We start from the raw sequence: 23,125 nt of genomic DNA on the forward strand, positions 1-23,125 counted from the left end.
GTGTTTTCATCATGTGTTGTCTGTTCACGCAGAGATTTCTGTCTCCTGTAAACTCCATGGTAAAGAGTCTTCAATCTTCACGTGACATGGGTCTGGAAGGCACAGAGGGAGCCCGGAAGACCTGGCGCTTGAAAGCCTCTCCTCGGCTTGAGGACCTTGGTTCAAGGGCACCTACCAGACCTCATTTTTCATTTACGTTTGAATTCACAGTTGCTGGCCTTTGGCAGTTCCCTGTAATTCCTTTTAACAGGCTGGGCTTCCCTGCAAATACTTCATTTTTCAGGCCTTTGAGAAGTTAGGTGGGGTCTGAATCAGGTAGAGAATCCAAAATTCCTGACCAAGCCCTGGGCTCTAGCCACCAGGCCAAAGAAACTTAGCTTGTGACCTCATCCTCCTGAGTATCTATGGCAATCTTATACCATAATCAAAAGCCGGAGATGCTCAGAGATCATAAACTAAGTCACCTAAAACTCATTTCTGAGGCTTCTTCGTGTACCCCTCTTGCAGTCCGTAGTTACCAGGTTTAAAAAAAATTTAGCATAATCTCTTAAAAACAGTGTTTTGTTATTGCTTATTCGAGTTTCTTCTAAAATTTCTTTTATATTACCTATTCATTGAGTCAACAAACATTTATTGAGTTCTTACTATATGCCGGGCATTGTGCTAGGTGCTGGGGATTGATTCAAAGATAATTTGGAGGCGTATGGAAAGGGAGTGGATAATTACAGCACAGTGAGATAAGTGCTATAATAGGGGGATATATAAAGAGCCAGAAATAGCACTATGAATAACATCTTTGAACAAATTGCCTTCTTTTTTCCTTTTGGATTATTCCCTTATGTATATTGCCCAAAGTGGGATTACTGGGTCATTTAAAAGATGAAAACAATTTGGCACAAAAAGATGTAATGACTTGCCTGGGGAATACAGCTCAATTTTCAACAGAGGGAAAAAAAGTTGTTGACAAATCCAGATTTAGATCACTTTACTAGGAAGATCGGGCCGTTTTTATACAACTCTTTCAACATGGTGGCTTTCAAGGGTGCGGGGTGGAGGGGGAGATTTATTCTAAACATGTTAGCCTGCATGTAGGAATCACACGTCCTCATATTTAATCTCACAAATGGATTGTTCTCACAAGAACCTAGCTGTAGTCATATTATTGTTTCCATTTTACGAATGAAGAAACTACACCCTTGATAAAAGGAAGTAAGTTGCTCAAAATTCCGTAGTGAATAAGTGTAGAATCCAAGAGTCAAGCACAGTTGTTTTTATTCTTTGACACTTATCCTGCTCTCCATGCTATGTTTACCAATTGAGGGTACCTGTGCTCTAGTCTGGGTCTGGAACTTATTTAATGAGCCACAGAGGCTCTGAAGAAGATGGTCAGACTCTATGAAATAGATGTAGATTTTCTTTCTTTCTTTCTTTTTTTTAAGAGATGGGGTTTCAGCATGTTGGCCAGGATGGTCTCGATCTCCTGACCTTGTGATCCACCCGCCTCGGCCTCCCAAAGTGCTGGGATTACAGGCATGAGCCACTGTGCCCGGCTCTTACCTCCAAAGTCATAGCCAGGGAACCATGTCCTTCTGTATATTGACCTGTAAGGACTCAAGGGCCCGTCATTCCTTACCCTGGCTCAGGTGCTGAAAGGTTATTTGCATAGAGCACAGAATCCCAAGTAAAGCTGAAACCATGCCGCAGTTCTGCTGTGAAACATTTATTATTTTTCTAGTACATAAAAGTATTAAATAAACACTCCTGCCCCTGGTGTCCAGTACCTGTCGTAAGTAGGCACCAACGCAGGTCCACTGTGGACTTCGTTGATTCTCCTGCTCATGTATCTTTAAATTAGACACTTTTTCTACCAATCCCCAGACATACCCTCACTTTCTCACCTTCATGCCTTAGCACATGCTTTTCCTTTAGCCTGAGATAACCTCTCCAATCTTCATTCATACAACTCCCAATCCTCCTGTAACCTTCTCCACAGATGCCACCTTGGGAAGGGAATAATCCTTGAACACCACTTGCTCTCTCATTCATTAGAAGTGATCCCTGTGTTCTCTGTTCTGCTAACTCAACCACAGTTAGCTGTGAGGCGACAGAGTACAAATGGATGCTGATAATGAGTATGGGATCTGGATTTGAATCCTGGCTGTGACACTTCCTCACTGTCAGTTAACCTGCTTCAGCCTGAGTTTTCTCATCTGCCAAATGGGTGTGGTAGAATAGGTTCTCCCCATGAAAGCCGCCATGTTGACAGGAGTAGTATAAAAATGGTCTGATTCTCCCAGTGAGGTCGTGTAACTCTGGAATTGTCAACAATTTTCCTTTCCCTCGTTGTCGTTACATTTCTTTTTATGACATCACCTCACGTCACTGTGTGTTATGAAAATTTGCATTGTTATCTGTGCTTCTGCGCCACTTGTCCTCTCTTACTTGATGTCTTATCTCTCCTAGACCTGGAGCTCTTTTAGGGCAGGGAGGGGATTGCATCTTTGAAGGCCTTGACATGTGGGTACTGCTACAAAGATTCCTTTAAGGGAAAGGAGGATTCCATATAACCTAAACGGTGACATTAGCATAGGCTCATTACTAATCCCACGCCCGGGTCACGAGGTTTCAGGCCTGGCTGAGAACTCTGTGAGCTCTGATGTGAAACTTGAGGCATATAGAGTATAAGTGGGATAGGCCTCTGGCTTCTGCTTCTTAAGAGGCAGGAGAAAGGCTGGTTGGAGTCTGACTCCAGCCCAGCTTCTTCTGATTCAAGGAGTTGGGTGGGGCTGGCAGTTCACCGAAGGCAGAGGGGTCGTCCTGCTTGGAACATGAGACTTTGTTTCTTTCCTGGGCCTTCCAGTGGGTCTGTTCTGTTGGTGAGCGTTTCAGACTTAGAGGAAATGGTCACTGAAGGTATGAGTTAGGAGCAACTCTGAAAGCCATCTTCCCCCCAACTTCTCTGAATGTGGCCACGTGGAGAAGATCCCTTCATAGGTAGCTCTCTTACCGTTGCTATGCTTGCAAACTGACCACAGAAGGAGATTCGTTTCTTAAAGGGATAGGTCTACCATTTTAACTTTCTATTGTGTCACTTCCTGAAACACAACACCTATGGCTGAAGATCCAAGTGCTTTAAAACGTGAGATATGAGGTCCTTCAGGCTCTGGCTGCAGCATTCCTTTCCAGGCTGCGGTCCCACCACATTCCTCCACGTCCTCTGCCACTGGCTTCACCAGATTAGTCACTTTCTCTGAGAAAACCCTGAACTCATCCTCCTCAAGGCCTTTGCACATCGTGTTTCCTGCGGCTATTTTCCTCCTCCTCATCCAAGAAATCCTCTTGGGTGTTCAGGCTTCATTTAGAAGTCACATCGTCTGCAGAGAACTTTTAGACGCTCAAAAGGACATTGCATGTACTCGTGCTTTTAGACGCTTTTCATTCTGTCTCGTGTGTTCCAGTGTGTCCCCGCACTGAGTCTCTTCAACACCCCTAGGCACGTCTAACTCCACACCTACCCCTGCTAGGTCCACGCACTGCCTTATCAAAGACGGGAGGTGTTAGCAAACCTCTGTTTGGTACACCTCTGAATGGGGAACATGTGACGTTCTGTTAGCAGTTGTGCCAGAGAAGTTTTCCATAGCCCAGGCTGGGGTTCCTCATGGTTTGTTTGATCATGAGCCCAGCCATTTGAATTCCGTTTTTGAATTGGTCTGATATCAGCTAATCGTTAACCTTGCTCAGGTCTGTTTCCCACATACTGGTAGATGTCTGCTTAGTGCCCGGGTTCGGAACTTTTTATTTCACTTAAGAATGTAACAGCAAGGTAGAATTCAGGAAAGATTTACCTGCTGTTAACATGAACTTTTTAAAAAATAGTTTGAAATGTAGGCCTTGCTTTTATCACAAAGCTCCCTGAAATGGGAAAATAGCAGGAGTTGTAAAGGTATATTTCCACCTCTGGTAGAAGAACGGTCTATATTATAGTTATAATTATAAATTAATAAAGCCCGTGGCATGAAACATGATTTTGAATACTTGTGTTCAATCCTGGCTTTACCACTTACTAGCCTAGAGATATTGGGTGAGGGCCTAACTTCCCTGTTCCTCAGTTTCCTCAGTGTTCATTTGGGAAATTTTTCTAATAGGTTGATAGAAAGTTTAAATAACATCTTGGATATGAAATTTAGATTTTATTAGCGTGTGTGTTTCAAAATGTGGATTTGGAGGCCATTTTAAAATAGCATTTCCAAGGGTCGAGCACAGCGGCTCATACCTGTAATCCCATCACTTTGGGAGGTCAAGGTGGGTGGATCACGAAGTCAAGAGGTTGAGACCATCTTGGCTAACATGGTGAAACCCCATCTCTACTAAAAATACAAAAATTAGCTAAGCGTGATGGTACACGCCTGTAGTCCCAGCTACTCTATTTGAGAGGCTGAGGCAGAAGAATCTCTTGAACCGGAGAGGCAGAGGTTGCAGTGAGCTGAGATCGTACCACTGTACTCTGGCCTGGCGACAGAGCAAGACTCCATCCTAACAGACTTAGGGAATATGCATAGCTTACAAGATGCGGTATTTAGTCCATATAAATTAGAATCACAGAACTACAGGCTTTGAGAAATTATAAAAGCCTTAGAAACGGGTGAATGTGAATTAGCGCATGGATGCAGGCTTTGTGCTATACATGCTAGATGTGAGATCCCAGGAAATGAATGCATATACCTTGATGGGTAGATGGTATTAACCCTATTTTGCAGACAGAGAAGCCTGAGCTTTGAGAGGTGAAAATCATTTACACAAGTCCAATATCAAAGCCTGGAACTTCAAACTGCACTCCTGATGGCTTCTAGAAATCCTTTTTATTTACAGATACTGCAAGACTTCCTTTCACATTGTTGATTTTTTTTTTTTTATCCTCTCTTTCTCTGTCTCTGGGGGCACCACTAATTCAGGGCCAGATAGAACTGTGAAAACTGTGAAAATCTAGATGAGTGTCTTGACTTTTCCTGCCAAGAATCTGCTCATAATGTCTCTCGTTTTTGAGCTCCTTTGACTATACTCATTGATCAGCCTTTGCTTCTTTTCTTCTCTTTTGGAGAGATACTTGCCATCGCCCATAATGTTTGAGGTCAGGAGTATATTTGAAGAGGGTTTTATATTTTCCTTAAAAAAAAAATGCAAGTGGAAAATCAAGTTTATTGGCTATTTCATACCGTCTTCCTCTGCCATTTACAGGCAACCATGTGGAAGAGGTGGTGGGGTGCTGGGAGTTTAGAGCAATGCTTCTCATCTTGAATCTGTCGCTGACCAGGAAAAGGACTTCAGGCCAACTCCTTCATTCCCTTTTGGGAATTCAGTGTCTTTAGCTGTAATGAGCGAGGGCACCAAGAGGTGATTACTAAGATTTTAAAATTCTGCATGTTTTATGGTGTCAAAACCACTAATTTCTGCTGAGCTGCGTGATCCTGCAGCTGTTTCTCTGATACTTTTCAATCTTCAGATTTAATCTATTCAACAATATATACTTTTTTAAAGGGAAGCTTTTATAGACACTTCTGAAATATAACGGGGTGGGGGGATAAATGAATGTTAAAAAATAGAAAACAACCAATTAAATAGTATATAGCGTGTAATTCTCCTTGGAAACTTACCACGAAATTGAGAAGCACTTTAACAACTGGTAATTTAAATTGCATTTGAACTCTGCTAATGGTTTGTTTGCATGGGAACTTCAATCATTTCACAGCGGTTCTTTAGCAAAGCTACTTATTCTCTTTATGGAAAAGGAGAAAAAATTATTAAAAGAGAAATTGGCTATGGAAAAGGGAGACCACTTTCATGTGTGCATGGAGGGAAGCTGGAGAGTGTGAGTGAGTGAGACTCCCTCAGGGCCAAGGTGAAGTTTAAAAATCTGGCAAGTCAGATGCCCTCTCTCTGCAAGGAGAAGCTTTGGTTTCATGCAGCTTGTGGGTGAGGATAGGGGCAACCTTTTTTTTTTTTTTTTTAATGACATTTCACTGTTCACAGGTCTACTGCTGGTTTCCTAACAACCCATTTCTCAGCAGTTTAAAGTTTAAAATTACGCGTCTCTCTCCTTTCAGTGGAAATAGCTTTGAGAATTCCAATGTCCTTGAAGACCACTAGGTCTCAGGAAACTCCTTGCTTTTCTGGGCTGATCTTGATGATACTCCATTTTGCCTACTTAATTTCTTTCTGCTGTTGAGATTACTGGGAGGGTGTTGAAGCAAGTGTTGGAGGCTTGGATGTGTAAGTCCTGGTTTGGCTCTAGGTGTGACTCGTGTGACCAAGCACAAGTGCTTTTTGGTGTCCAGCGTGTTTTGGTGTCCTTTGTCAAAGCGGGCAGGCAGTTGATCCAGTGGAGGAAGCCCTGGGCTGCCTGCCAGTGCTAGTGGGCACCTGAAGCAGCCACCTCCTTACCCAGGTCACCAGCTTCTCTTGTCAGTTGGAAAAGTTAGGGTGGCTCATTTAAAAAATCTCTCCCAACTTTGAACTTGTGTGGGTCTTTGAAGACTGAGTGAGATAATATGCACAAAACAATTGTATGATTGGTTAGGTAATGTTTACAATGACAACAATGAAATGGGTGTGGTAGTGTTTCTGGTATGTGGATTTCTCCTGCATACATGAAAGGCAAGTTTTATGACAGCCCGTGCCTTGGAATACTTGTCTGTTGGAATACATACTGTGTAATCGTTAGCAAAACAGAAATAGTTTATAATGAAATAAAACCTGGAATAAGGGCTGTATTAGGCTATTCTAGCATTGCTATAAAGAAATATCTGAGGCCTGGCAGTCTATAAAGAGGAGAGGTTTAATTGAGTCATGGTTCTGCAGGCCGTATAAGCATGGCACTGGCATCTGCTTGGCTTCTGGAGAGATCTCAGGGAGCTTTTACTCATGGCCAAAGGCAAAGGGCGAACAGATGTGTCATATAGTGAAAGCAGGAGCAAGAGAGGAAGTAGGCAGGGGAGCTGCCACACACTTTTAAATCACCAGATCTCATGAGAACGCACTCCTGATCATCAGGACGGCACCAAGGCAATGGTGCTAAACCATTGATGAGAAATCTACCTCCACAATCCAATCACCTCCCAGAGGCCCCACCTCCAACAGCAGGTGTTACAACCCAACATGAAATTTGGAAAGGACACATATCCAAATGATATCAAGGATGACTTACTAAGAAATGTCAAGACTGTTCATCCCTGTGCTGCTCACTGACTCTCACTTTTCAGGCAAGGAAACTAGAGTTCAAAAGACACTAGGTCCTATAGTTAGAAAGTTTTCTTCAAACTCAGATTCCTTTTCTTTTTTAATTTGGGATACTATAGGTTTATCTGTTAATCTTCTTCTTCCCTACAATGTGAGTATCTGCCTTATCTCTTTCAACCCCATTATTAAGACGAAGCTGTTTGCCCAGGAGAGCTAGGAGAGCTGACATATGAACACTGAGACATCAGCATCTTATCCCCATCATTCTGAGACAAATTACTGAAATAAGAGTTCCAGGATCTGATGAGGGGTTTAGGAGGTATAGAAGTAAGCCACAGCCTAGTCAGAGACTTTATAAACCTGGGAATTTCTGAAGCTGGTTAAGACCCTAGAGATACATAAGCAACACCCTTCTTCTGTTTTTCATAGGTGAGAACTTTGAGGCTCAGAGACAGAACAGAAGACAGAATCTGGTCATCTGATTCCCTGTGTTCTGCTTTTATCATTGTTCTACTGGACGCTCATCAGAGGGAAGACATTTTTCTTCAATTGGTGAGTTCCACACACAAAAGTAATACATTTGCCTTTTAAAATCAATGTACATGTTTTCGTGAGTTTTAAACATCAGTGTTTTCCACTTAAAGTATGAGCTTCAGTAACTAGGATGAATTAAGAACAAGAGAAGAACTGAAATGCCTTTCCTTCATTCTTGAGTTGTTTTTATAGCAATAGACAGTATATAATCGTGCTAATAAAATGTGTGGCAAAGCAAAGGCAGAGCTCAGCTCTTGGAAGGTAGCATGCATTGAAACTGGAAGAAAATTTGGAGTAACGATTTCAGGTTGCCAGTAATTGCATTGCTTCCTTCTTTCTCATTTGGCATGGAAGAAAGTGTTCATGAAATGGAAAGACCAAAATGAAAATGTCATTGAATAGTGTTTTGGCATTTATGAGGAAAGAAAGCAATATTATTATTGAGTGTCTCTTGTTTACCCTTGTGCAAGGTGCTTCTTCTTTTGTGATCTCATTTTATCTTATTTATTTATTTTTTTGAGAGAGAGTCTTGCTTTGCTGCCCAGGCTGAAGTGCAGTGGCACAATCTTGGCTCACTGCAACCTCTGCCTCCCAGGTTCAAGCGATTCTCCTGCCTCAGCCTCCCAAGTAGCTAGGACTACAGGCACACACCACTACGCCTGGCTAATTTTTGCATTTTCAGTAGAGACAGGGTTTTGCCATGTTGGCCAGGCTGGTCTCAAACTCCTGACCTCAGGTGATCTACCCGCCTCAGCCTCCCAAAGTCCTGGGATTACAGGTGTGAGCCACCACGCCCAGCCTCATTTTATTTTTGTAACAACCCCTTGGGCCAGGGCAGACTAAATATGCTTAGGCAAAGGGTGTGAGCCTTTGTCTTAAAGGGCCTGCTAGAGCTTCATCGTGATGTGTGTGCAGATCCTGTTATGTGCTCAGGAAGGAGAACCATGACCAGGTAAGGTAAATTTTCCCTTGTGTTTTGGAGCACCTCTGTACTTAGTGGGTAGAGTAAAACACTATGTTCTAAAAAATGGGGGTGGCGGAAAGAATCAACAGTGTAGAATGCCCTGGACTGTAATGAGAGCTGAGGAAATGAGCCTGCGAATTCTGGATGAAACTTCCACTTAGCATCCTGGATCGATGGTCCTGGTGCTGAGGCCAATTCACGTATGCCCCCAGCAATGGCATTGTACTGTGTAAACAATACACTTCACATATTTGTGGTGTAGTTTTTCAGAACAGCAAAGATGCTGTTGTGATTGAAAAAAAAAAAAACGAACTTCATTTAAAAGTGTGACTGAGTTTACAGTTGTGTTTTGTCTGTCTGTCTTAATCAGTGTATCTTAAAAGTACAACTGACTATGTGCCTATTGATCTATATAGCATAAAAAGCTGGGCACCACTGGTTTGATGCATAAAACCTACTGTCTGTTAAAATTTCAAACATGGTCATGAATATTTTCCCCTTAGCATACAGTTTAAGTATCAAATGAAAACTCTTTGTCACCTGCCCTACGTCTTGAGTTTTTTCAGTGTTTATAATTAAACTGTGACAAATATGAAGCTTTGCACTTGGGTTTTAAAAAATCAAGTGTGTAATGACAGAATGGGAGAGATTTTTTTAAGAGGAGCGAACTGGAAAAGACCTAGGAGTTTTTGTTGTTCATAAGCTAATTATGAGCCAGCAGTTGGGAGTGGCTTCTAAAATGCTGAAGCGGTCTTAGCCTGCATTCAGTAGAGTATGGCATCTAGAATGAAGTGGGTGGGTGATTCTGCAAACCTAGAATGCCTGGAAGCTGGCAAGTCCAGAGGTCATATGAGCCTCAGGCACAGTTTGAACAGGACTCCAGCTTGTTTCTCTGCAGCGCTTCTTGCTCTGCCCTTTTTTATGCCTGGGATTCATCCTCGGAATGTTTTACATCATCGGTCATGAGATTGCTGCTTGCTGAAACCCGTAGACATCCCTCTTCCCATTCTGGGGAAAGAGCCTGGTTTGCTGTATTATCATAGGTTTGGCTGACTGTGTATTTCTGAACCAGTCATTGAAGCCAAGAGAATGGGATTATGGTAATATGAACCAGGATTCTCCTGTAACTGAATTTGGACACAGTCCCTTCCAAATCTCATGGTACATACACAGTGGAGAACAGGTGGCCCCTTAAAGGAGTATCTGGGTGTTATTAGGAGAAGGAGAGAGGACTGGAAGCTCTGTGGGCAACCATAGGCCTTCTGCAAGCCTCTTTAACCCCCAGTCAGAGCCCCTCTAGGGAGCTGGGCTTTAGTTCCTGCCTCACCTTCTGAAAAGGCGTGAGCCTGCTGGACTCTGTACATGAGGTTGCTGAGAGAACCAGGAATGATGGCCAACCGAGAACTGTTACGGGAATGAGACCGTGGATTCTGCCGCAGGATTCTGGGGCACACGTGCTCACGGTCTTTGAGAACATAAAACCTGGGCAGGAGAAGGCCAGCATCCCTCGTTCATGTGTGTGTCTCCAGAGTCTGCTGGGGTCTCTGGCATGGGATAGGTACAACGTGCATTTTTATGGATAGAATAATTGGGAAGGTAGTGAGGGTCCCTTTCCTAAAGGGTGTTCTATCAGGCGTTGACTGACGCTCCGTTGGGGAGTTTTAGGAATTGTAGCACAGGCGAGGCCAGACTACGGGTTTTCTGAGAATGAAACGAGTGACTGGACAGGCTGGGCATGGGGTCTCACGTCTGTAAGCCCAGGGCTTTGGGAGGCCATGGCAGGAAGATCGATGGAGGCCAGGATTTCGAGACCAGCCTGGGCAATGTGGCAAGACCCTGTCTCTACAACTAAACAAGCAAAAAACTCAAATGACTGGACAGAAAAAGACTTCTGGGACCACATGACTTAAGAAGTTTGTGAATGCATAACAAGGCAGTGAATATGGTGGGATGGCCTAACAGAAGTCTTGACAAGTATGAGATACGCAACCCTAGAAGAACAACATCCTCTCACCTTTATTTTCTTTGATCTCAGAATTAGAAACAATAATCATTGCCCTGCCTACTTCTCATGTGTGCTTAGAGCAAGCACGTTGTTAAATGCTAACCTGCTTTGTAAACTATAAAGTGTGCTTCCTATATGATAGGTTATTACAGTTGTTTTCTTCCTTAAAGACTCATCTTGAATATAAAGAAAAAGACAACATACGCCCAGTGCCCAGCACTGTATCCAGAACATTATACATGCTCGGTGTATGTCCTTCCTGCCAACCTTGCACCTCATCCTCCTCAGGGTTGGATGGGCACGAACTTGTCCTCAGTCCTGCAGCGAGACCTGCAATGTTGCTTAATAATGCTGCTTAAAATCGAAGTAGAATTATGTATTATTATTTTTCACATTCGTTTTTGCCTGAGACAGGAGGTGGAGGGAGGTAAATTCAGAAACCTAGGAGGCTCAGTGCTTGAGAGACCCCATAGAAGCTTCAGTCTAGCCCATTTAGCTTCTTACTTTGTTAGATGAGATAATCACACCTGCTCCAGGCGTGACTAACCCAGTGGGAGTCAGGAAGGAAATTATTTCCCTCTGTTGATACCAGTTTACAATTGCCGACGGTAGCCAAGGGCTTTCAGTTTTAATATTTCCTCTTTGGGCCTCAGAAGTATCAGTATTAGTCTCCGCCGGAAGCAAAGCATTGGTCACTTCCGTCAGAGGTGAATGTCTTGGCTGTCTGTCATTACTCAGTCAGGTGCTTTCTGGGCACGTGTGAGCATTTGCTCAGCCAGCTTTTATTGCTTTTACATTATTTGCTTCAAGACTTACAAGAGGATTTGTCGGGTCTGAGCAGTGACCTATCCAGTCTCCCGAAAAGCTATGGTTCTTCATGTAACCCAGGGATGTGTTGTAGGAGCTATGTGTCCTACCCATGAAAGTAAAAAGTAGTGATATCTCTTTCTCTCTTTTGCTTCCTTCCTCCGATTCCACATTCTTCTACTTCTTGGCTTCTGACACAGTGGATATACCTCTACTTTACCTTAGCTATGGCTTTAGGGGATCAGAATTCTCAGGTCTTCCTCATTGGGTTGCTGTGTGGTAGACAGGGTCTGAAGTGTGAATGGATAGAGAGACCTTTGTAGATTGCGGCCAAGTATTTACCCCTGGTACATAGAATATTTGTTTGCTGCCCTGATGTCAGTGTTTGTCTGGATGTTAGTGAACCTCGTGATCTTTAGGAAACTACGTGAATTAGGCTCAGTCCCTGACCTTGAGAAGCTTATAGTCAGGGAAAAACATAAATACATAAGAAAGAAATACACATTAGAAACATGTTCTTTATGGTACATATTTATTAATCATCAGATATGTTTCGGGCCTTAGGCTCAGTGCTTGGAAAATTGAGGTAAATTATAGTCTCAGATCTCATGGGGCATGGATGAAGGATTGGGAGAGTGGAGATCATGGGAAATATTGGGGAAGGTTTCCAGGAGGATTGAATCTGATCTCAGTGAGTCACGGAGTTTTATGACACAAGTGAGCCACGGAACTCAGTGAGCCACGGAGCTTTATGATGCAAGCCAAGGTAGTTGGCAGGTTGGGCCTGTGGCCATAGTTTGGACCACTGAAGTGGACAGGTTGTAAAGGCAGATATAGCTGATACCAGAATACAGCTGGACAGGCAAGAGGTCTCTAACCTCCCACGTCTAGTTCAGTCTCCAGCTCATTTCCCACCAACATGCTGCTGCAGAAGGTACTGTGTTGACTTTGTGGGGCAATGTGATTACATCCATGGTCATCTGTCTATGGCGTGAGCGTGCCTGTGTATATGTCACCAAGCTGGAATACATCTCTGTGGTTTTGGGGATGATTTCTTTCAAGAGTTCTTGTTATTGAATTTCTTGTGATCTACTTCCTATGCTTCATGAAAAATGGTGGCCATTAAGATAATCTAGGTCAGGGCATTTCAAACTTAGATGTGATATTAGTTATCTATTGTTGTGTAATAAATTACCTCCAACTTAGCACTGTAAATAAAGAGGCATTGATTAGGCTGGGTGTGGTGGCTCATGCCTGTAATCCTACAGTTTGGGAGGCTGAGGCAGGCAGATCACTTGAGGTCAGGAGTTCGAGACCAACCTGGCCAACATGGTGAAACCTCGTCTCTACTAAAAATACAAAAATTAGCCAGGCATGGTGGCATAATTCCAGCTACTCGGCTGGCTGAGGCAGGAGAATCACCTGAACCCAGGAGGCAGAGGTTGTAGTAGGCCGAGATAGTGCCATTGTACTCTAGCCTGGGCGACAGAGTGAGACTCTCAAAAAAAAAAAAGTAGCATTGATTAATATTATTTCACAGTTTCTGTAGGTCTGAAATTTGGGAGCAGCTTGGATGGGTGTCACAAGATCTCTCACCACATTGCAGGCCAGGTGTTGCTGGACCTGCCATCTCACCGGCAAGTTCTACTTGCTCCCAAGCTCATCACACGACAGTTGTCAGGCTGTAGTTCCCCACAGATGACTGGGCTGAGGACTTCAGTTTCTTGCGATGTGGGACTCTCCATAGGGCAGCTCACATGTGGCAGCTGTCTTCCCTCAAAGTGAGTGAGCAAGAGAGAGTCCCTGAGAGGCGAGTCACAGTCTTTTTATAAGTTAATCCTGGAGGTGACACACTGTTCCCTCTGCCTCATTCTTTTTACTAGAAGCAAGTCACTAAATCCGGGCCACACTGAAGGGGAGGGATCACACAAGGGTGTCAATACCAGGTGGTGGAGTTACATGGAGCCATCTTAGGGGCTGCTTACCACAGATACCCCGGGTTTACATGGGTATACTAAGGTGGTCCTGGGGGTTGCCTGAAGCTACTGAATAAACCTAGCACACCTCTGTGGATCAGTTTTACTTGGAGACATTTTTTGGGGAAAACTTCATTTAAAACTCTTGACAGAAGCATAGATACATAATAGCACAGGCTGTAAAACTGGCATGACTTTTAAGAGGAAAAGCACGAGTTTTCAATTCATGCTGTGTTCCCTTACCTCTACATTTTTGCCCTCCTCAGCCGTTAGAGCTGCTTTAATAGAAATGCCTAAAAGTTCTTGCTTGAGCCCTTTGCTCTATGCGTGAGGCACCAAGACTTGGAAAGGGGACAGGCTTTGCAGGGCCACAGAGCCAGGGGTAGTCAAGGGACGAGCCATCTGCAGCTCCTCTCTGTGCCCCGCCTTCCACCACTCCACACAGTCTCGGCTGCGTAATGAGTCTATGCAACTTTTAGGCATATTTTCTCTTCTTTTCTCAACCTCTCTCGTGTCCCACAAACAGATTGGGAAAAATAGGTCAAAAATTGGAGTCTTGAGCTTTGATTTTGTCCCTTTAGGTAAATTTCAGGGGTCTGCATCTCCTGGTGGGCCATGCTGTATCTTGAAAAGTTGCATAAATCAATATTATGTGGCTCAGACAGTGTGTCTCTGCAGTTATGAATAACATTTGTATTAGGACCAGAGAGCTGATATACAACATTACTTTGAGACTGACAAGACCAGACATAAAACCCCAGCCAATACCCTCTGTCTGACAGGGAGTTTCTTTTCCAGAGCATCCTTCTCTTCCCCCTATCAAAGGAGTCCTTTTCAAAATCAAGCTCGGCAGTTTATGTTATAGAAGACGACAGGTTCCCTCAGGGTCCATTTTCACATAACTAGAAAAATTAATGGAAATTAGAGCCTTAAATTTATGGTCAAGCTTAGTGACTTTACAGTCCAAATGAGGAAAGCGCGGCTTTGGTCACTGAGAATGTGGGTGACCAGAATGTGAATCCTGCTGTGCCTGCTCCATGGTTCCCTTCAACTCTCAGCATGTTTTTTTTTTTTTTTGTGTAAAAAGTGATTTATTTAGAGAGAGAAATAGAAACAGGAGAAGGAGAAAGAAAGAAACAGCCAACTCTCATGCTGAGTGAGAGAATCCAGAAAGATGGAATCCAGGAGAGGAAAGCAGCTGAGTAGAAGGGAATAGAGAGAGATGGAGTTTAGGAGGGGAAGACAGGCTTCCAGGAGAGAGTGTCGGAAGGGGACTCCAGAAGGAAAATCCGGGATAGAGAAAACAAGTTTCTAGGAGCTTTTTGGTGGAAGGGGGTCCAAACATGTAGTCCCTTTTTTTTTTTTGAGATGGAGTTTCACTCTTGTTACCCAGGCTGGAGTGCAATGGTGCGATCTCGGCTCACCGCAACCTCTGTCTCCTGGGTTCAAGCAATTCTCCTGCCTCAGCCTCCCGAGTAGCTGGGACTATAGGCGTGCACCACCACGCCCAGCTAATTTTTGTATTTTTTGTAGAGACGGGGTGTCACTATGTTGACCAGGATGGTCTCGTCTCGATCTCTTGACCTCATGATCCACCCGTCTCGGCCTCCCAAAGTGCTGGGAGTATAGGCAGGAGCCACCGCGCCCGGCCAGCATGTTTTTTTTAAATATTCATCTTGTTATTTTTGTTTTTGAGACAGAGTCTCGCTCTGTCACTCAGGCTGGAGTGCAGTGGGATGGCTCACTGCAACCTCCACCTCCTAGGTTCAAGCAATTCTCCTGCCTTCGCCTCCTGAGTAGCTGGGATTAACGACACCCACACCTGGCTATTTTTTCTTCGTATTTTTAGTAGAGAGGGGCTTCACCATGTTGGTCAGGCTGGTCTTGAACTCCTGACCTCAAGCGATTTACCTCCCTCAGCCTCCAAAAGTGATGGAATTATAGGCGTGAGCCACCACGCCTGTCCAGCTCTTCCTGTTCTTAAAGTGTTTTCTATCAATTATTTCTTTTTTATTAAAAGTACATAGTAGAGGCTGAGTGCAGTGGCTCATGCCTGTAATTCCATCACTTTGGGAGGCCAAGGCGGTTGCATCACCTGAGGTCAGGAGTTCGAGACCAGCCTAGCCAACATGGTGAAACCCCGTCTCTACTAAAAATACAAAAATTAGCCAGGCGTGGTGGTGGGCACCTGTAATCCCAGCCATTTGGGAGGCTGAGTCAGGATAATCGCTTGAATCCGGGAGGCAGAGGTTGCAGTGAGCCAGGATTGTGCCACTGCACTCCAGCCTGGGCCACAAGAGCAAAACTCTGTCTCCAAAAACAAAAACTAAAAAAAAGTGCATGGTAGGAAATAGAGTTTTAGTTGGATAACATGGTAAAGAGGAATTTGGAGTAGGAAGACTATCACATTAGTCACAGAATCCTACCGAGTTCACTTAGTTTTTTAACCTGTTTTCACTTCTGCAAACCGTGGAGTGAATAGTGCCTACTTCATGGAGTCTTTGGTGCTCTCAAAGCAGCACAATATCTATAACGTGCCTATCGAGTGTGGTACTTCTCACGTAGTGGGTACACGTTAAGTGTTAGTTTCTGATCACCCTTAAGAGTCTTTAGCCCTTTGCTGGAGATCACCCTTAGTTCTTTTCTTTGTTAGGCCATTATCTCATATTCTCTTTACACTGTCCCCTTGGCTTGGCCCAGACCTGCAGCATTTGTGTATCGGTCACCCCAGATTCACGTTTCCTGAATAACTAATAGCCTCAACATTTCTAATTTTGCATAATGATTCCCAAGATATAAGTACAAACATCATAATGTGCTCATATTTTCTGATACTTGGATATATAGTGGCTCTGGCATCAAAATCTTTATACACTGTGTTTCATGAGGAAGACCTTTTGGGCATCACTACTTAAAAGTAAGTGTTGATTTTTTTTTTTTTTTTTTTTTGAGACAGAGTCTTGCTCTGTCGCCAGGTGCCTGGCTGGAGTGCAGTGGTGCAATCTCGACTCACTGCAATCTCCACCTCCTGGGTTCAAGCGATTCTCCTGCCTTAGCCTCCCGAGTAGCTGGGACTACAGGTGTGCGCCACCACGCCCAGCTAATTTTTGTATATTTTAGTAGAGGCGGGGTTTCACCATGTTGGCCAGGATGGTCTCGATCTCTTGACCTCACGATCTGCCCATCTCGGCCTTCCAAAGTGCTGGGATTATTACAGGCATGAACCACTAGGCCCGGCTGTAGGTGTTGATTTTAATGACGAGACTGTCTAGTTCAGAGGATGAACTCTACTCAGGTGCCATTAGCAACCTCTTCATCTGTAAATGGAAGTGTCTCTGGGACCTGCTCAGCTCTGACCTGCTTTGGGTCCTTTCTGGACTTCTTCAGGATGAGATCACCTCACCCTGGTTCAATGGCAACTGGCTTGAGTTATATCAGTTATTAAAAATGATCTAATATTTTCCTTTTAAATCTGGGGCTCTGGCTCATTCTATGATTAAGCCAGTGATTTATTTGTAATATGGTACGAGATGGCTACAGCCACTCTATGATGTAATCTAAGAATGACATGAAAACAGAATAGGCTTTTACATAATGAAAGTATTCCTGTAATACAGTTTATAGCAAGGCTTTTTTCCCCCATTGAGAATGGATATATATATATATATATATATATTTATTTATTTATTTATTTTTTTAATCTTTTTGAGACAGCGTCTCACTCTGCTGCCCAGGCTGGAGTGCAGTGGTGCAATCTCGGCTCACTGCAACTGAGAATGGATATATTCTTTCCTTTTCCTTCCACTCCTTTTTAAATCTTCTTTTTCCATTTATGACACTTAAGGCCTTTAAGTTAATTTTTAAAACTCAGCATTTACAACTCCACAAAGTCTCTGGTTACTCTTTTAATCTGTCATTTTCTTTGTTCCCAGCCCCCGCCGCCACCCTCCGTGACCTCTGTATGTAGCTGCTACTCACCGCGGCTCAGCACTCCACAGTCCTCACCATTCCTGTGCTTATGCTGTTTCTTCTGCTGGAATGCTCACCCCGATCCTAACTTTTCTTCTCCTAAAGGCACACTCCACCGGTTCCTACAAATAGCATCCTTCTGTGACCAGCTCAAATGCACATCTTCCTGTAAGCCTCCTATGCTGCTCCTGCCCCTTGTTAGAAACGCTTTATTTGTATCTCTTATGGAACTTAGTACAATAGCAAACCCCCACCCCTACTCTCAGGGCTGTTCACAGACTACCAGAGTTAAAGGAGGAGAAATGACTTAGGAGCGTGGGGTAAGGGGCTTTGATAGTTGCAGGTCTGCTCCTCATAGTGAGACCTGGGCAGTCCTGGCTCATCTTTGTTGTTCAGTTTTTCTCAGCCGAGGAATGAGTGGTTTGGATTTCATTTCTCACGACCAAATGATGTATTGATAGTGGTTCCTCGAGGTGCTGTGTTGCGAAGGACTCTGAGGCTGCATTCTGACCGAGTTAATGATCACTTAGGAATATCACCATGGTTGTGGGCAAGGAGTGGAGAGTGAAAGCAAACAAGAGATATCTGGGCTGCTTTTGGACTCGGTGATTTAAATGACTGTTTTTGTTCTACCTTCTGGGATGCTTTGATTTACTGACTTGTAAAGTGTCTTGCCCAAGATCACACAGCCCATTAGGTTTTAGAAGCTGATTCTCTAATATAGAGATAGTTAAAAACTACACATTCTAGTCTCACATTCATCCAGGTAGGCTGGCTGTGGGAGATGAAAAGCTAGAATAAGAAGTTCTAGAAGATCCATGACTTATTGAAAGCACAAGACTACTCAAATTCTGTGTGTCTTTGAGGTTGAGTGGGGTCACCTTTCACCTCTTCATCTTCTTTGCTTCCTAGGAGCTCTAATGTCCACACTATTCCAATTTATGTCAAAGATGACAGTTCAAGGTCAAGGTCAGAAAGGCAGGCGATCCTGCCAGGGTCTTAATTGGATCAGCGTTACCCCATGAATCCATTAGATCTCCTGTTCCCCTTCTTCCAGCTTCAGACAAAATGCTTAGCTCTCTGCAAAGATCCCAATTGCCTGAGCAGTAGTTTAGCTCAGCAACCAGGTGATTGAACAGTGGGACAAGAATAAAGGAAGGAAAAGAAGAGGGCATTTTAGGATGGCTGAAAGTGTTGGAAACTCGAACCCTAGAGGAATGAAGAAGGGACTGGAAATGCTTCGTGTGAAGAAGAAATAAAGGGGAGGGAGGAGGAGAGAGCAGAGCAGGTGGTGCTCTCCCAAGACTGCCGTGGAAGAGATGCAAACTCACTTTTTGAGACCTCTGAAAGAGTTCTGGCAGCAGTGGGTTGGAAGAAACGGAAAGATGGTATGAGAAATAATGTTTTAATATTAAGAGCACACCACAGATGGGATGTGCCTTTCAGGGTCAAAGTTCACCATCACTGCAGGTGTTTAGGTGGGGCTGACCCAATTAGGTATTTTGTATTTTAGGTATTTGGTGGAGGGAATAAAGCGTTACACTTGATGACTTTTAAGGTCCTTCCTGTCTTAAAGAGTTTAGAGTTTTTTTAGACATGTTTTCTTGTGCAGTTAAATAATTTCCATTTTAAAATGAAGACTTTAATGGAGTAAAGTGATTGTTCCTTTCTCCCTAATCTTGGCACACGGAAGTGCTGACTTATCTTGGACAATCTCTTCTCCACTTAGCATTATTGATGAAGGAAAGGAGACTAGCTGAGGATGTCTTCGAATTGTTTTGTGCTAATGTATTTTTGAAGATGATTTCTATGTTTCTTTTCAAGGTAGTTCCAGAGAAGTCTCTTCTTTAGGCCTCTTCCAACCACCATCCCCTATTGTCAATAATTTCCCTTTTTTTTTGTACCACCAGAATGCTTTGTTTATACGTTCAATAGAGCATTCATGCCACTTTGCTCTGCTGTATAAGTCAGTTTTCACAATCTTTCTTCTCCTCTAGATTGAAGAAGCTCCCTGAGGGCATGAATTCGGTCTTTTTCCATAGGAGGTCCCATGCAATCTAGTATAATGGTTTGCAAACAGTAATAATGGTGACTCATTCACTTAACTGTTTACTGAGCACCCACTATTTGCTAGACACTATTCCAGGTGACGGGACTAGAACAACTGTAAAAAAAAGACAGAAAAATTAATGTGTAAATATGTAATATTTACACTGTGATCTATTTGGTGCAAAAGTAATTGCTCTTTCCACCATTACTTTTAATGGCAAAACCCGCAATTACATTTATACCAACCTAAATGTATTAAGAAGAAAAGAGGTTAAAGGCATGAAGAGTAGGGAGGACACAAATGCAGATTCACTGACCTGAGAAGGTCTTGATGGTAAGAGTATATGTGAACAGAGACCTGAATGAAACGAGGTAGCAAGCCGGAGATGGACGGGTGGGAGGGACTGAGGAAGAGTGTGTAGGACTGACCAAAAGCAAATGCAAATAACCTGAACTGAAGCATGCTTGGGACATGCCGCAAAAGTGAGGGGGATAGTGTGGCTAGAGTGAAGCATGTGAAAGTGGTCATGCATGCTAAATAAAAACAGTTGCAACAACCCATACAGGCATCCATCAGAGATACTGTGGGTTCAGATGCAGACCAGCACCACAATAAAACACATATTGCAGTGAAGCGAGTCATACAAAATTCTTGGTTCCCAGTGCATATAAAAATTATGTTTATGCTATACTGTAGTCTATGAAGTATGCACTAGCATTATGTCTAAAAAACAGTGTACATACCTTAATTTAAAGAATGTATTGCTGAAAAATGCTAGCAATTATCTGAACCTTCAGTGAGTCCTACTTTTGCTGATGGAGGGTCTTGCTATGATGCTAATGGCTACTGACTGATCAGGGCGGTGGTTGGTGAAAGTTGGGGTGGCTGTGGTAATTTCTGAAACTGGGACAACAATAAAGTTTGCCACATCGATTGACTCTGCAGAAAAAGAGTGATATCAAGCAGTATCATGTACTCATAGAAAGATTTCTCTGTAGCATGTGATAGTGCTTGTTATCATTTTACCTTCAAGAAAACTTCTTGCAGAATTGGAGTCAGTCCTCTCGAACCCTGGATCGGCTTTATCAATTACGTTTATGGAATATTTGATATCCTTGGTTGCCATTCAACGATGTTCACAGCATCTTCACCAGGAGTACGTTCCATCTCAAGAAACCATTTTCCTTGCTCATCCGTAGGAAGCATCTTCTCATCCGTTCAAGTTGAAACAAAAGATTACAGCAACACAGTTGCATCCTCAGTTCACTTCTAATTCTAGTTCTCTTGCTGTTTCCACCACTTCTTCAGTTACTTCCTCCTCTGGTCTTGAACCACTCAAAGTCACCCCATGAGGATTGGAATAAACTTCTTCCAATCTCCTGTTAATGTTGATATTTTGACCTTCCCTTATGACTCATGTTCTGAATGGCATCTAGAATGGTGAATCCTTTTTAGAAAGCTTTCAATTTACTTTGTCCACATTCATCTGAGGAATCACTATCTATGGTAGCTAGAGCTTTATGAAATGTATTTGTTTTTGAAATTCCATTATATATATATATATATTTTTTTTAAATTGTACTTTAGATTCTGTGGTACATGTGTAGATCATGCAAGGTTGTTGAATAGGTACTTACATGGCAAGGTGGTTTGCTGCATGAAATGTATTTTTTTTTTTTGAGACGGAGTCTTGCTCTGTCACCAGGCTGGAGTGCAGTGGTGCAATCTTGGCTCACTGCAGCCTCCGCCTCCTGGGTTCAAGAGATTCTTCTGCCTCAGCCTCCCAAGTAGCTGGGACCACAGGCGCGTGCCACCACGCCCGGCTAATTTTTTTGTATTTTTAGTAGAGACAGGGTTTCACCATGTTGGCCAGGATGGTCTCTGTTGACCTCGTGATCCGCCCGCCTTGGCCCCCCAAAGTGCTGGGATTACAGGCATGAGCCACTGCGCCCGGCCGAAATGTATTTTTTTTGAATAATCAGACTTGAAAGTTGAAAGGACTCCTTGCTCCGTGGGCTTCAGGATGGATGTCGTGTGAGCAGGCGTGGAAACAACGTTAATCTCCTCGTATATCTCCATCAGAGACCTTGCGTGACAAGGTATGAGCAGAAATATTTTGAAAGGAATCTTCTTTCTCTCTCTCTTTTCTGAGCAGTAGGTTACGGAGTGGGCTTAAAATATTCTGTAAACCATGCTGTAAACAGATGTGCTGTCATGCAAGCTTTGTCATTCCATTTATAGAGCACAGGCAGAGTAGATTCAGCATAATTCTTAAGGACCCTAGGATTTTCAGAATGGTAAATGAGCATTTGCTTTGACTTCAAGTCACCAGTCACATTAGTCTCTCTAAAAAGAGAGTTAGCCTATCCTTTGAAGCTTTGAAGCCAGGCATTGATTTTTTTTTTTCTAGCTCTGAAAGTCCTAGATGGCATCTTCTTTCAATATAAGGCTGTTTCATCTACACTGAAAATCTGTTGTTTAGTATGTACCTTCATCAGTGATCTTAGCTAGATCGTCTGGATAACTTGATGCAGCTTCTCCATCAGCACTTGCTGGCACTTCTTGCACTTTTATGTTATGGACACATCTTTTTTCCGTAAGCCTCAGGAACACATCTCTGCTAGCTTCAGATTTTTCTTTTGTAGCGTCCTCACTTCTCTGCCTTCATAGAATTAAACAGAGTTAGGACCTTGGTCTGGATTAGGCTTTGACTTAAAGGGAATTTTGTGGCTGGTTTGATCTTCTATCCAGATCAATCAAACTTTCTTCATATCAGCAATAAGGTTGTTTCACTTTCTTATCATTCCCGTGTTTGCTGGAATAGCACTTGTAATTTTTTTTTTTTTTTTTTGGTATGCACACCTTGGCTATTTGGCACAAGAGGCTTAGCCTTTGGTCTATCTTGGCTTTGACGTGCCTTCCTCACTAAGCTTAACTATTTCTAGCTTTTGATTTAAAGTGAGAGATGTGCTACTCTTCTTTTCACTTGAACACTTCAAGACCCTTGCAGGGTTGTGAATTGGCCTAATTTCAGAATTATTGTGGGAGATGAGGCGGCCCAATGAGAGACATGGGAATGACTGGTGGGTGGAGCAGTCAGACCACACCTGTTTATTGATTAAATTTGCCATCTCATATGGACATGGTTTGTGACACCCCAAAATAATTATGATAGTCACATCGACAAAGATCACTAATCACAGATCACCATAGTACATATGATAATAATGAAAAAGTTTGAAGTATTGTGATAATTACCAAAAGGTGACAAAGAGCCATGAAGTGAGCACATGCTGTTGGAAAAATTGTACCTTTGACTTGCTTGATACAGAGTTGCCACCACAAGCCTTTGATTTGTGGAAAAAAACCATATTATCTGCCAACTACAATAAAGTGGAGTGCAATAAAACAAGATATGCCTTTATTTGTTACACTTTTTTTTTTTAATGTCTTTTTGTTTTTTTTTCCTTTTTGTGGAGAATGGGGTCTCGCTATATTGCCCAGGCAGGTCTGGAACTCCTGGGCTCAAGCTGTCCTCCCACCTCTGCCTCCCTAAGAGCTGGGATTACAGGCGTGAGCCACAGCAC

At 43.1% G+C, this 23,125-nt stretch overlaps 1 protein-coding gene across 4 annotated transcripts in view; it reads left to right on the forward strand.

Annotated features, from left to right (window-relative positions):
• The window catches only part of LPP (LIM domain containing preferred translocation partner in lipoma), a 725,954-nt gene that overhangs the window by 64,860 nt on the left and 637,969 nt on the right, over positions 1-23,125 (forward strand). For all 4 annotated transcript variants that reach the window (XM_012470875.3, XM_064366916.1, XM_021668859.2 and 1 more), the window contains exon 2: positions 7,663-7,785. The gene's annotated coding sequence lies outside the window, so the exon portion shown is untranslated. The remainder of the gene's footprint in view (positions 1-7,662; positions 7,786-23,125) is intronic.

Source organism: Aotus nancymaae, unplaced genomic scaffold, assembly GCF_030222135.1.
Source record: "Aotus nancymaae isolate 86718 unplaced genomic scaffold, 86718_ANA_hifiasm-v0.15.2.pri h1tg000067l, whole genome shotgun sequence".
NCBI lineage: Eukaryota > Metazoa > Chordata > Mammalia > Primates > Aotidae > Aotus > Aotus nancymaae.